This window comes from Mobula hypostoma, chromosome 2, assembly GCF_963921235.1.
Source record: "Mobula hypostoma chromosome 2, sMobHyp1.1, whole genome shotgun sequence".
NCBI lineage: Eukaryota > Metazoa > Chordata > Chondrichthyes > Myliobatiformes > Myliobatidae > Mobula > Mobula hypostoma.
In genome coordinates, this window is record NC_086098.1 from 65,956,879 (window position 1) to 65,972,458 (window position 15,580).

Consider the following 15,580-nt stretch of genomic DNA (forward strand, 5'->3'; position numbering starts at 1 on the left):
GGCATGGCAAGGCTACTGCACAGGATCAGAAAAAGCTGCAGAAAGTTGCTAAATCAGCCAGCTCCATCATGGCATTGACCTCCCCAGCACCGAGGACATTTTAAAAAGGCAATGCTTTGAGAATGTGGCATCTATCATTAAGGACCCCCTTCAACAATACATCACCTCTTCTCATTGCTACCATCAAGGAGGAGGTACAGGAGCCTAATGACATGCATTCAAAGGTACAGGAATGGTTTCTTCCCCTCTGCTGTCAGATTTATGAATGGACAATGAAACAATGAGCACCACCTTAATATTTTTCTGGTTCTCTTGTTGCACTAGTTACTTACAGGAGGGTGAACCCATGAAATACATCCAGCCCAGATAGGATACCTAGCCAAATACTAAAGACCTGTGCTGATCAACTGGCTGGTGTGTTCACTGAGATCTTTAACCTCTTGCTTCGTAAATCTGTGGTACCTATCTGCTTCAAGCAGCCTTCAATTATACCAGTGCCCAAGAAGAGTGATGTGATCTGCCTCAATGACAGTCGCCTAGTTGCACTTACACCCACAGTGATGAAATGTTTTGAGAGGCTGGTGACAAAACATATCAACTCCTACCTGAGAAGCAACTTATATATGCTCCAACTTGCCCGCTGGAGCAACATGTCCATGGCAGATGCCATCTCATTGGCTCTTCATTCAACCTTGGAACATCTAGACAGCAAAGGTGTTCTTTATCAACCACAACTCTGCTTTCAATACCATCATCTCCTCAAAACTAAGCAATAAGCTTTTAGACCTAGGCATCAATATCTCCTTGTGCTATTGGACCCTTGCTTTCCTCACTCGCAGACCCCAGTCATTTTAGATTCTTTACATCATCTCCACCACAATCTCCATCAGCACATGTGCACCACTAGTCTGTTTGCTTAGTCCCCTGCTCCATTTGCTTTATATTTAATGTCATATTCAAATGTACCGATGACACCACTGTCATAGGCTGAATCAGAGGTGCTGATGATCAGCATATAGGAGGGAGAGTGACAATCTAGCTGAGTGGTGTCAAAACAAGAACCTCTTACCCAATGTCAGAAAAACCAAGGAGCTGTACATCCTCCCTGTGACCGCGTGGTCTGTTTACTCTTACTGTCCAAAGACATACTGGTTGGTAGGTTAATTGGTCATTGTAAATTGTCCCATGATTATGCTAGGATTAAATCGGTGGATTGGTGGGCAGAGTGGCTCGCAGTGTCTGCAGAGGCTACACCATGCTGTATCTCAACAAAGTAAATAAAATTTAAAACAAAATATCGGGTTACTTGGAAGCACGTGATAAAATAGGCCAAAGTCAACATGGTTTTCTTAAGGAGAAACCTTGCCTGACACATCTTTTGGCATTCTTTGAGGAAATGAAAGAGAAGCAGCATAGACAATGGAGAGTCAGTAGATGGTACTTACTTTCATGCTTAGATGGCCTTTGACAAGGTACCTCACATGAAGCTGCTTAGCAAGTTAAGAACCCATAGTATTACAGGAAAGATATTAGCATAACGGACGATTGGTTGATTGGCAAGTGGCAGTGTGGGAATAAATGAGGCTTCTTCTGGTTGACTACCAGAACTAATGGTGTTCCACAGGAGTCAGTGTTGGGATCGTTTCTTTTCATGTTATGTTTCAATGATTTGGATGACGGAATTGATGGATTTGTAGATGATATGAAACTAGTTGGAGGGGCTGGTGGTGTTGAGGAACCAGGAAGTCTGCAGAAGGATTTAGACAGATTGGGAGATTGGACAAAGAAGTAGCAGATGGTATAAAGTGTAAGGAAATTTTTGGTCACACACTTTGGTAGAAGGAATAAAGGTGCAGTCGATTTTCTAAATGGGGAGAAAATTTAGAAATTCAAAGTGACGTTATAATGCATTTGTCAAACTGCACTTGTATTGTGAGCAGTTTTGCACCCCTTAACTAAGAATAGATGTGTTTGCATTGGAGAGTGTTCAGGGAAGTTTCACAAAAATGATTCCAAGAATGAAAGTGTTAACATATGAGGAGCATTTGATGTCTCTAGGCCTGTACTTGCTGGAGTTCAGAAGAGTGAGGGGGATCTCAGTGAAACATATCAAGTACTGAAAAGGGCTGGACAGTGTGGATGCAGAGAGGATGCTTCCTATTTTGGCGGAGTCTAGGACCAGAGAACACAGCCTCAGAATAGAGGGATGTCCACTCAGGACAGAGGTGAAGAGGAATTTCTTTAGCCAGTGAGTGGTGAATCTGTGGAAGCCAAAACATTGGATATACTTAATGTGGAAGTTGATAGGTTCTGGACTAGTAAGGGTGTCAAAGATTACGGGGTCAAGGCATGAGAATGGGATTGATAGGGATAATAAATCAGCTATGATGGAATGATGGCAAAGTCTCAATGAGCCAATTGGCCTACTTCTTCTCCTTTGTCTTATGGTCTAATATTTCGAAGGGGAGAGCTCCAGATTTCAACTACTCTCAGTGAGTAATTCCTTCTGAATTTTATTTCTTGTGATTTGGCAGTGATTTTAATGTTATGCCCCTTTATTCCTAGCCCTGTCACCAAAGGAAATAGCTTCCCTCTTACCTACCCCACCAAATCTCCTTGAGACACTTCAATTTGGTCATTTATCTTTAATGCTCATTACAACAGAAGTAAATTCAACCAGTCCCTATAATTTGTCGATTATGTCATTTCTGCACACCAAATACATCAAGGTGAATGCAAAGTTAACAGGAAACCAATATTCCAGATGGGATTTCCAATGTCTCAACATTTGAAGCACATGATCTTCCCCGCTGTATTCAAACATCCTTCAAATTATGTCATGGAAACAGTTACTATTGTAGGTTTTCACGAATAAAATGAAACTGAGGCATTTTATGTTTAATGAAACCCATAACACATGTAATGCTCTGGTTAAGGTTTCTACTGCTATGCTGTAGGTATTCCATTCTAGCAGTTTCTGCAGAAGCAGTGTGCCCTGCAGGTAGAGTGTTTTAGTTTCGGCGAGAGATAAGAAGCCCTGCTGTTCAACTTAGGAACGTTGTGTCAGCCAATCAGGATAGTGGAATTGGGAGAACGTTCTAGAGAGAGCAAGGTGGAGAGAGGTTTGTGATGGACAGTAGTCCAGTTCGGGGTCTTTTGGGTGGATGCTGCGGAGAGGACAGGAGGGAAGTTGACTGAGAGTTCCATGGGACGGAGCATTCGTGCTGCACAAAGTGCTTTGTGCAGATGAATGGCTCCAAGAAAGAAAGGCCAATACCCCTGAGAGAGAGACCATTTGTTTGAGATGGATTTCGAGTGAAGTTTTGAATGTGGTGTGTGCTTTCACGCAGACCATGGGCCCAGCGCATGAGTAAAAGACTACTCCGGGATGAGTTCCAACTTTAGGCACACAATGGACTGATTTAACTGTAATGGGCCTGTTTAATTTTTTTCTTTTCTCTTTCCTTCTAACTGTTAGATAAAGCTGAAACTTATAAATATACTTTCTTTATACTTTTATGCAGTATACAATCTGTTATTTCTTGCTGACTGTTGATTGTGTATGGGCAGTATTTAAACTGCATTTGCTCAAATCGAACATTTCATTAATTGGTACATCACAATGTAGAAACATAGAAAACCTACAGCACAATATAGGCCCTTCAGCCCACAAAGCTGTGCCAAATATGTCCTTACCTTGGAACTACCCAGGCTTACCCATAGCCCTCTATTTTTCTAAGCTCCAGGTACCCATCCAGGAGTCTCTTAAAAGGCCCTAGCAATTTCGCCTCCACCACCGCTGCCGGCAGCCCATTCCATTCACTCACCAATCTCTGCGTAAAAAACTTAACCCTGACATCTCCTCTGTACCTACTTCCAAGCATCTTAACACTGTGCCCTCTCGTGTTAGCCATTTCAGCCCTGGGAAAAGCCTCTGACTATCCACATGATCAATGCCTCTCATTATCTTGTACACCTCTATCAGGTCACCTCTCATCCTCCATCAATCCAAAGAGAAAAAGCCAAGTTCACTCAACCTATTCTCATAAGGCATGCTCCCCAATCCAGACAACATCCTTGTAAATCTCCTCTGCACCCTTTCTATGGTTTCCACATCCTTCCTGTAGTGAGGCGATCACAATTGAGCACAGTATTCCAAGTGGGGTCTGACCAGGGTCATGTATAGCTGCAACATTAACTCTTGGCCCTTAAACTCAATCCCACGGTTGATGATGGCCTTCTTAACAACAGAGTCAACCTGTGCAGCAGCGTTAAGTGCCCTATGGACTCAGACCTTAGATCCCTCTGATCTTCCACACTGCTAAGAGTCTTACCATTAATACTATATTCTGCCATCATATCTGACCTATCAAAATGAACCACCTCACTCTTATCTGGGTTGAACTCCATCTGCCACTTCTCAGCCCAGTTTTGCATCCAATCAATGTTCTGCTGTAACCTCTGACAGCCCGACACACTATCCACAACACCCCCAACATTTGTGTCGTCAACAAACTTACTAACTCATCCCTCCACTTCCTCATCCAGGTCATTTATAAAAATCATGAAGAGTAGGGGTCCCAGAACAGATCCTTGAGGCACACCACTGGTCACCAGCCTCCATGCAGGATATGACCCGTCTATAACCACTCTTTGTCTTCTGTGGGCAAGCCAGTTCTGGATCCACAAAGCAATGTCCCCTAGATCCCAAACCTCCTTACTTTCTCAATAAGCCTTGCATGGGGTACCTTATCAAAGGCCTTGTTGAAATCCATATACACTACATCTACTGCTCTACCTTCATCAATGTGTTTAGTCACATCCTCAAAAAATTCAATCAGGCTTGTAAGGCACAACCTGTCTTTGACAAAGCCATGCCGACTATTCCTAATCATATTATGCCTCTCCAAATGTTCATAACTCCTGCCTCTCGGGATCTTCTCCATCAAACCACTGAAGTAAGACTCACTGGCCTATAATTTCTTGGGCTATCTCTACTCCCTTTCTTGAATAAAGGAACAACATCCGCAATGCTCCAATCCTCCGGAAAATCCCCATCCTCATTGATGATACAAAGATCATTGCCAGAGGCTCACCAATCTCCTCCCTGGCCTCCCACAGTAGCCTGGGGTACAACCCATCCGGTCCCAGTGACTTATCCAACTTGATGCTTTCCAAATGCTCCAACGCATCCTCTTCCTTAATATCTATATGCTCAAGTTTTTCAGTCCGCTGCAAGTCATCCCTACAATCACCAAGATCCTTTTCTGTAGCAAATACTAAAGCGAAGTATTCATTAAGTACCCCTGTTATCTCCTTCGGTTCCATACACACTTTCCCACTGTCATACTTGATAGGTCCTATTCTCTTACACCTTATCCTTTTGTTCTTCACATACTTGTAGAATGCCTTGGGGTTTTCCTTAATCCTGGCTGCCAAGGCCTTCTCATAGCCCCTTCTGGCTCTCCTAACTACATTCTTAAAATCCTTCCTGATAGCCTTATAATCTTCTAGATCTGTATCATTACCTAGTTTTTTGAACCTTTCGTAAGTTCTTCTTTTCTTCTTGACTAGATTTACAACAGCCTTTGTATACCATGGTTCCTATACCCTACCATCCTTTCCCTGTCTCATTGGAACGTACCTATGCAGAACTCCACACAAATATCCCCTGAATATTTGCCACATTTCTTCCGTATGTTTCCCTGAGAACATCTGTTTCCAATTTATGCTTCCAAGCTCCTGCCTGATAGCCTCATTTTTCCCCTTACTCCAATTAAACATTTCCCTAACTTGTTTGTTCCTGTCCCTCTCCAATGTTATCATAAAGGAGATAGAATTGTGATCACTATCTCCAAAATGCTCTCTCACTGAGAGACCTGACACTTGACCAGGTTTCTTTCCCAATACCAGATCAAGTACACCCTCTCCATCTTGTAGGCTTATCTACACATTGTGTCACGAAACCTTCCTGAACACACTTAACAAACTCCATCCCATCAAAACCCCTCACTCTAGGGAGATGCCAATCAATATTTGGGAAATTAAAATCTCCCACCACAACAACTCTGTTATTAATACATCCTTGCAGAATCTGTCTCCCTGTCTGCTCCTCGATGTCCCTGTTACTATTGGGTGGTCTATAAGAAACACCCAGCAGAGTTATTGACCTCTTCCTATTCCTAACTTCCACCCACAGAGACTCCATAGACATTCCCTCCATGACTTCCTCCTTTTCTGCAGCCGTGACACTATCCCTGATCAACAGTGTCATGCCCCCACCTCTTTTGCTTTCCTCCCTGTCCTTTCTGAAACATCTAAAGCCTGGCGCTTGAAGTAGCCATTCCTGCCCCTGCACCATCCAAGTCTCTGTAATGGCCACAACATCATAGCTCCAAATGCTGATTCACACTCTAAGCTCATTTGCTTTGTTCATAATACTGTTCAATTAAAATAGACACATCTCAAACCATCGGTCTGAGCATGTACCTTCTTCATCACCTGCCTATCCTCCTTTTCACATTCTCTCCAAGCTTTCTCTATTTGTGAGCCAATCTCTCTTTCCTCCGTCACATCAGTTTGGTTCCCACCCCCCAGCAATTCTAGTTTAAACTCTCCCCGATAGCCTTAGCAAATCTCCCCGCCAGGATATTGGTCCCCCTTGGATTCAAGTGCAACCTGTCCTTTTTGTACAGAAATCTGAATCCCTGCCCCCTACTCCCATCCCTCAGCCATGCATTTATCCTCCACCTCATTCCATTCCTCTACTCACTGCCACATGGCACAGGCAGTAATCCCAAGATTACTACTTTTGAGGTCCTGCTTCTCAGCTTCCTTCCGAACTCCCTACAGTCTGTTTTCAGGACCTCCTCCCTTTTCCTACCTCCGTCATATGTACCATGACCTTTGGCTGTTCTCCCTCCCACTTCAAGATATTGTGGATGCGATCAGAAACATCCTGGACCCTGGCACCTGGGAGGCAAACTATCATCCGCGTTTCTTTCCTGCATCCACAGAATTGCCTGTCTGACCCCCTAACTATAGAGTCCCCTATCACTGCTGCCATTCTCTTCCTTTCCCTACCTTTCTGTGCCACAGGGCCAGACTCTGTGCCAGAGGCATGACTACTATTGCTTACCCAGGTAGATCGTCTCCCCCAATAGTACTCAAACAGGAGTACTTATAATTAAGGGGGACTGCCACTGGGGTACTCTCTAGCATCTGCCTCTTTCCCTTCCCTCTCCTGACTGTTACCCACTTATCTGTCTCCTAAGGCCCTGGAGTGACTATCTACATATAGCTCCTCTCTATCACCTCCTCACTCTCCCTGACCAGACGAAGGTCATCGAACTGCATCTCCAGTTCCCTAACGTGGTCCCTACGGAGCTGCAGCTCGATGCACTTGGTGCAGATGTGGCCATCTGGGAGATTGGAAGTCTCCAGGACCTCCCACATCTGACACTGAGCACAAAAAACCGACCTCACACACATACTTCCTGTCTGTTTTCTGTATAACCTACCTCACCTTGACCCTTTAATCGCCAAAACCCCATTGAGCCAAAGCCTTCCTACTCTGTCTCCCTCTACTCGGGCGCCCGCTCTATAATGCTGTCTCCTTTTTAAACTCTTCTTGTTGTTCTCACTGGCTGATGTCCACACGCTAGCGTAGTCGTGCCCTGTTCAAATCGCTGAAGAAATAACCCTTAAACCGTCCCATGAAAATTTGGAATATTCTGCTGCTGTGTCTCTGGTGTCACAACACGACCACGTCAATGCACCTGTGGACAAGCCAGAGGCAATAAATCACAACGCTCCTGTTTGGTTGAATCCCAAATCATATTGACTGCTGAGTGAGGGCTATACACATTTTATAAACTCTAAAACCTAAACACAAGATTGAGCTAAAAACCCTTTACATAACAGCATCATCATGTCAGACCAGCCTCTTAAAGCGAAACCCAACTCCACGTCGCTGGTTGTGAATTATATACATTTTCCCCCAATTATGTTATCCTACACAGGCCCCCCTACCATCCCAGAATTCACCAAAACCATCATTGTGAGCCTGCCTGGAGCTCGAATGAGCCACCTGCCTCGGGTTCTGCTTTCCATGGGCAGAGGAACCGCAGGTGCCTCCGGCTTGTCCACATGTGCATTGACCTGGTCCTGTTGTGACACCAGGGGCATAGCAGCAGAATATTCCAAATCTTCAAAGGCAAGTTTAAGGTGATCTACTGAAATATGTTCAAGTTTACTCTTCTTTTCTCTGATAAAAGTCTTTGCTCGCTATCATTAGGGTGCCTTAGTTGATGTTGGTGGGGGTCATGGTGGACGAAAACAAATGAGGTGGAATGTAGTTCAATGGGAAACTCAGAGTGCTGTTGACCATGATGGGAGATACAAAAGGAATTGAATTTACTGAGAAGGGTAGAACACTGTTGAGATGCAATGGCTGAGAAAGTCAATGTTTGACAACCCAAACTGTCATTTAGCGGGGTTAATAATCAGCCCGTGTTGGCTTAAGCACTCGAAAACTGTGCGGAGATGGGATACATGATCGAATTTTGACGCACTGGTGACAAGTTTGTCAACCAGGTAAACAGATAGAAAATCTAAGTATTTTAGTACGGAGTCCATCAGTCTTTGAAAAGTCTGTGCTGCATTTTTCAGTCCAAACGGCATGCCCAGAAACTTAAAAGGGTCAAACAGGGTTATCACTGCTGATTTGGGAATGTCCTCTGAGCACGCAGACACTTGATGGTAACCCCAAACTAGATCGACTTTGGAAAAAATTAACTTTCCGGCTAAACATGCCAAAAAGTCTTCAATGTGTGGGATTGGGTAATGATCAGGGGTGGTGGCCTCGTTGAGGTGTTGGTAATCACCACCTGGGAGGCAACCACCATCAGATTTAGGGACCAAATGAAGGGGTGAAGCCCAGGGGCTATTTGATTGGAGTATAAATGATAAGTCTTTCCATGCTGGCAAACTCACCCCTCTCAGTTGCCAACTTTTTGGATCCAGTATACACAAGCAGGCATGGACCGGCAGGCCATTTGTGGGAATGTGGTGCTTGACCCAGTGTCTTAAGACTGTAGTGGAGAACGTGAGCTTGATGAGGTTTGGAATTCGCCCAGCAGTTGAGTAAACTCACCTGCGGCAGTGCATGCCCTTGTCAGAGCCGTTATGGGGAACTTACTGGGGGAGCAGAGCAGTGTAACAGCTCAAAGCCCTTGACATCCACAAGCCAGCAGTTTTTAAGATCGACCAACCGGATTTGGGCACACAGGAAATCTGCACCGAGCAGAGGTTTAGCCGACTTAGCTAGGACAAAGTCCCATGTGTAATGTCACCCACTGAAGCAGAGCCTCACCTGCCGTGTCCCATAAGTCTGGATGTTGCTGCCATTGGCGGTTTCTGGTGAGGTTTTGTTGCTCTTCGCCTTCTCATTAATAGGTGATTTCAGCTGCACACTCACTTGAGTACTTGTATCACATAGGAATCATTGTCCTGAAAGGGTGTCTGTGATGAACAGTAGACGTCCCTGGCAGATGGAACCCATGGTATTCACAGACTTCTGATGTCCTGATATGCTGCAGGACTGTCAGCACCTCCTAGCGTTTGTACCAAAGCGCAGTCCTGGCGTCACCTGTTTCACAGGCGTGGGCATTCTTATGTTGTGGGTCTTGATAACTAGGCTTACTGAGATAGAGAAAGGAATAGGAATGAGGCATAGCTGGCTAGCTGAGTGTAGACTATCAGCCACTTTAGCAAGCTCCCTATAGTCCTTCATGGGTGCATTAATGAGAGTTATATGAATTGGATCAGGCATTTGCTGCATGAAGATTTCTTTAAAAATAAAACAAGGATGGTGATTTCTCAGGACAGACAGCATGTGGTCCATTAGCTCTGAAGGTCTAGCACTGCCAAGACCAAGTAAGGAGAGCAACAGTTTGGCGTGCTCAGACTCTGATAGTCCAAAAGTTTGTAAAACATGAGTTTTCAGCATTCTTTTTTTGTATCATGTTCAGGGGGATGTTCAAAGAGACTCACCACTCTCGCAGCCATGGAACTGCTGAGTGATGCTACCACGTAGTAGAATTTGGTGTCATCGACAATGATTTCTCACAAAATGAACTGGGCCTCAGCCTGTACAAGCCAAGTGGTGGCATTTTGCACGCAAAACTCCAGCAGTTTCAAAATGACTGACATATCCAATAACTCTGGAATGGAGCATCGGGGTCACCAATATCGGTTTTCACAAATAAAATGAAATGAGGCATTTTATGTTTAATGAAACCCATAACACATTTTATTGAACTCCAATACCTAAACAGAAAAGCGCACAAAAAATCCTTGTGTGACAGTGTCATCATGTCAGTCTAGTCTCTTAAAGCAAAACCCCAAATTCAATGTCGGTGGTTGTGAATTATGTACTTTTTCCCCCTATTACATTACCCCACACTATCAAGAAAAGCTATTGCCTACTCCAACCACAAGCTGGGCTGGAAGGATACCAAGTGCCTTGAAACTTTATGCTATAGAATCATTAAAACACATTGATGCAATCTCAAAGAAGGCACAGCAGCAGCTCTATGTTGTTAGGAGTATAAGAAGGTTTGGTATGTCGCCAAAGGCTGACAAATTTCTATGGACGTACAGTGGAGAGCATTTTAACTGCTTGCAGCATAGTGTGGTATGGATGCTCTAATGCACAGGATCATAAGTGGCTGCAGTGATTTACAGACTCAGCCAATCCCGTCACAGGCACAACACTCCCCACCATCAAGGACATCTTCAAGAAGATGGCATCTATTGCTATGTAGCCTCACCATCCAGGACATGCCCTCTTCTCATCACTACCATCAGGGAAGGCAGAACAGGAGCCTGAGGGCCCATATTTAACAATTTTGGAACAGCTTCTCCCCTCCATCATCAGCTTTCTGAATGGAACACAAACCCATGAATAAAACTCTGTCACTCCTTTGTTTTTCATCATTTATTTACTTTTTGCTATTTATAGATCTTTATGTCTTTGCTTTGTACTCCTGTCATGAATCAACAAACTTCACATCATATGTCAATGATTCTGAAGTTGCCACTGTGGACAACATTAGCATGAGCCATTCAGCTTTATACAGGAAGTCACAGGCACCCTGCCAGCTGCTACATCCAGATTTTGAGTGCAAATCAACAGAGGCAAAACCTGGCACTGCTACTTCTCCAAGCGATTACGTTTTTCTAAAGTCCAAAGTATCAGATTGCATCTTCAATGAATGACACTAAATAACACCTGGAACTAAACCAAAATTCATAATTCAAGAAGAGTAATCTGATGAAAATAGAAGACATGCTAAAAATAAAGCTATTAGGAGGGTAAAAAAAACGTTATGCTCAGAGAAGGAGCAGAAGAGCTGGAGTGTTTAATAAAGGGATACTCAAAAGCCAAAACATTATATTACACAGTTGGAGGTACTTTGACTCACCATGTCCACACAGACTATCTATTCTAATCCCATTTAATAAGATTTGGTCAGTTGTCTTCTGTGCCTTATGATTCTGGTGCTTGTCCAGGTGGAGATGTTATTTCCAATCTGCTCAGAACATGGTCTTCCGGTTAGGACATTGAGGATCCAATTGCAGGGGGAGGTTACGGAAGGCTCAGGTAATGTTGTGTTTCGATCAGTAGTTATGATCCGTAGCTTTTGGTTCAGGTTGTTGTTGTTCGCTTCTATTGATTGCAAGATTTGTGCTTTTTCCTCTCTCTTGTGTATCAGGTGTCAGTCATTTATTTTTATCCTGTTTATTCTTTAATTGGGTTCTTTTGGTTTTTTTGCTTTGTGGCTACCTATGAGTAAGCAAATTGAAAGGTTATACAATTTATACATTCTTTGATAATAAATGTACTTTTAACTAGATAAAGGGATTACAGTAGATTTTAAAAGAAATTTTGTTCAGCGTGTATCCAAAGTGCAGGATTGCCTGAACTCTGCCAGTTTCAGACAGGTCATAGTTCACATTTCTAAATTAACAAACAGAGTTAGGTGGGTTCCTTTATAAATCTACAATCAGCCCCATTACTCTTACATCAGTGTATCTGGTGAGCAATATGCAACTGTGGGAAGATGTCCCCAAAAGCTTTTCACAAAAATATCATTCTTTCAGGTGGGAGGGGGGAAGGTTTGATAGAAATACTCATGCATAACTTATCAAAGCAAAGTTAACATCATGTATTAAAAAAGTAGTTGATGAACACTGGATTAGAGCAAGCTTGATAGTGATTTACTCTGTCATCCAATGTATGCAAGTACATCTGCACAAATATACAGATGCATACACATACATTTGCACATATAAACATCTATTAGTATATATACGTGATCTGCATTTTTTGTATTTCAACTTGTGGAGCCCAATCTTAGAAATAACTGTGTTTGAGCCATCTTATAGAAATATATCTTTTATCAGCCTCCAATCCCATGTCTGAAAGTGGGTTCGACTGAATAAGACAATCTAACAGGAAAACCAAGACAAGAAAGTTTGTGGATAAATAAAATTAAAAATAGATGCTTGATTAGTCTGAAGATTTTGTGACCATTTTTCCAGAGAATGATTTGCAAATTAATGCACTTGTATGTTCTTTAAGGTAGGTTAATACAAATGTGAAGATATTCTTATAACAGACACTGTGGCTACTGAGGTGTTCAGTTTTGCTCTGTGGTGCTCAGTGAGATATATTTTGGGCTGGACCCACTATAGAATTCAAATTGTAGTGCAGAAACAGAAAATTAAAAGAGTTGATGTACAGCCAGAAATGGTTCTTAAACTTCATCTGCAAATTCAGGAGAAACTGCCAATGCTGCATCAAGGAATTGACATCAAGAGAGAAAAAAATATTCAACCACCTGTCTCTCCAATAGTAGCCTTTGGCTATGTTCCTACCTTTGCAAAAGAAATTGAAACATCTTTAAGCTGGAGAACACCGAGTTCTGCCAAGTCTTGACAATAAACTTCATACAGGGGTCCATCAACATCAACCCCTTAATAACATCTTCAAATGCCCTAATATCCATTAGCATCTGGAAAAATAGGCTATAACAGCTGGGCTCAATTTCAACCTTTGGTGCTTCCTGTATGACGTTTACATGTGACCATATAGGTTTCTACAGTGTGCTGTAGTTTCCTCCTACACCCCAACAACCTGTTGATTGGGAAGTTAACTGATCACTGCAAAAATAGTGAGGAATTGATGCATGTGTGGGCCCAGCATTCTGGGCTGGAGGACAAATGTTCCATCTCTATAGCTCTATCATGGATGAGAGGTCTGGGTGCCAGTCAATTGGACTAGGTAGATGAATGAGTTAACACAGGCTAAATGGGCTGAAGGGCATATTTCTATGCTGTAGTGTCCTAATGCTCTATGCTGAAGGTTGCCAAGAAAAAGGGATCTGTGGAGAAGGAACCATAGTTTACCTTTTGTTACTACATAATGGGAGACTGTGTCGGCTGGTGAAACACCTCAAACATTAAAGTAGTAATCACCCTTGGGGTGGTCTCACATGAGTGGCAATGGTACTATGGTTTAAAAAAAATGTTAACACTACTAAATGAATGTAGAAGTTTGCGCTATTTATTCTTTTGCATATATTTTTAATATGATTGTTTTTATTTTTGGAATGGAATGCAGGAAAAATATGTAGAGGAGTGGGATTAATAGGAGTACTTGGAGAGAGAGTACTCAAAGGCCAATGGACTTTCCATATCGTGCAGAAGTACGACATGTGAGAAATTTAGCAGAGATGCTAATAACCACAAAATTTGCCCACTGATAAAACAATGCAGCTTTAAACATGAGAAATGGAACATTTCCAAGTAGCCTCTCACCCTGTTTCAACAAATTGTATCCTTTTTCGTGGAAAACTGGTTTTCTGCTCGCCTTTCACTCCAGAATAGGGCTGCACATCTGCTTTCTACAGCTGTGCATGACCAGGGTTCAGAAGTGAAAATTTTACTTGTGAACATTAATATCAGAATCAGTTTTTTCTCATTGTCTTACATGATATAACACTTTTTTTGCTTTTTGGCAGCAGTACAATGCTAAGACATTGCTAAATATATAAATAGTGCAAAAATGAGTAATGAGATGATGTTTAATTGTTCATGTACCATTCAGAAATCTAATGGTGGAGGGAGAAAAGCTGGTTCTGAATTATTGACAGTGAATCTTCAGGTTCCTGTACTTCCACCCTGATAATTGTAACAAGATGAGAACATTTCCCTGATGACGGGGTTCTTAATGATGAATACCACTTTCTTGAGGCACTATCGCTTGAAGACGCCCTCAGTGGTGAGGAGGGTCACGCCCACGATAGGCCTGGTTGAGTCTAGAACCCCCTGCAGCCTCTTTTGATTCTGTGCATGGAAGCCTCCACACCAGGCTGTGATGCAACCAGTCAGAATGCTCACTGTGCATGAAAAGAAATTTGCTCGAGTCATTGGTGACGTATAAATCTCCTCAAACTCCAAACGAGGTAGAGTAGCTGGCACGCCTCCTTCATGATTGCATCAATGTGTTGACACCCAGAAATATAAAGTCACTCAAAATGTCTCCTGTTGTTCCCTCATTGAGGGCTGGCTTGAAGTCTACAATAAGCTCTTTGCGTTTTTTTTTTGGTTTAGAATTAACTTTTACCTGAGCAAAGAGCTGGGCCCACTACAATTTGCTTACCACAACAGATCTACATGTATGTAATCTCACTGGCTTCCCACACTGCTTTGGATCACTTGGCCAACAACAACGTGACCGCCTGTTTATTGATTACAGGTTGTTGCATCACAGTATACCAGCCAATTTACTTCACTCCTCTACACCTTGTAGTTGCCAACAACAGTATTGTCATCTGTAAACTTATAAATGGCATTGGAGCTGTGCTGAGTCTTTGAGCGTAGAGAGAGTACAACAATGGACAGGTGCACATCCTTGTCATCGTGCAGATGTTATCATCAATCTGTATGACTGTGGTCTCCTGACGAGGACGTTGAGGATCAAGTAGCAGAGGAAGGTACAGAGACTCAGGTTTAGATTCTCGGTGATTAATGCTGAGGGGATGATGGTATCGAACACCTATCTGTAATAAATAAATAGCAGCCTGATGTATGTTATATTATTGTCCGGGTGCTCCAAAGCGGAGTGGGGAGACATTGAAGTTACATCTGTGTACTCCCGCTGCTGTGGTAGGTGAATTGCTGTGGGTCCAGGTCCTCGTTCAGGAAAGGCTTCATTCTAGCCATACTAAGCTCTCAAAGCATCTCTTTATGGTAGATGTGAATGAACTGTCTACTCCTGCTGAGGCAGCTCACCCTGCTCTTCCTGGGCTGCGGTATAATTGCTGCCATTTTGAAGCAGGTGGGAACCTCAGGCCGCACAGTGACAGACCAGACTGAAGATGTGTTTGAACACTCCAGCCAGTTGGTCAGCTCAACTTTTCAGTATCCAGTCAGGCACACCATCCGGGCCTGCACCTGACCTTTGGGATAAGATGAGTTACATCTGCGTCCAAGTTTGGTCTAATGGTACCAT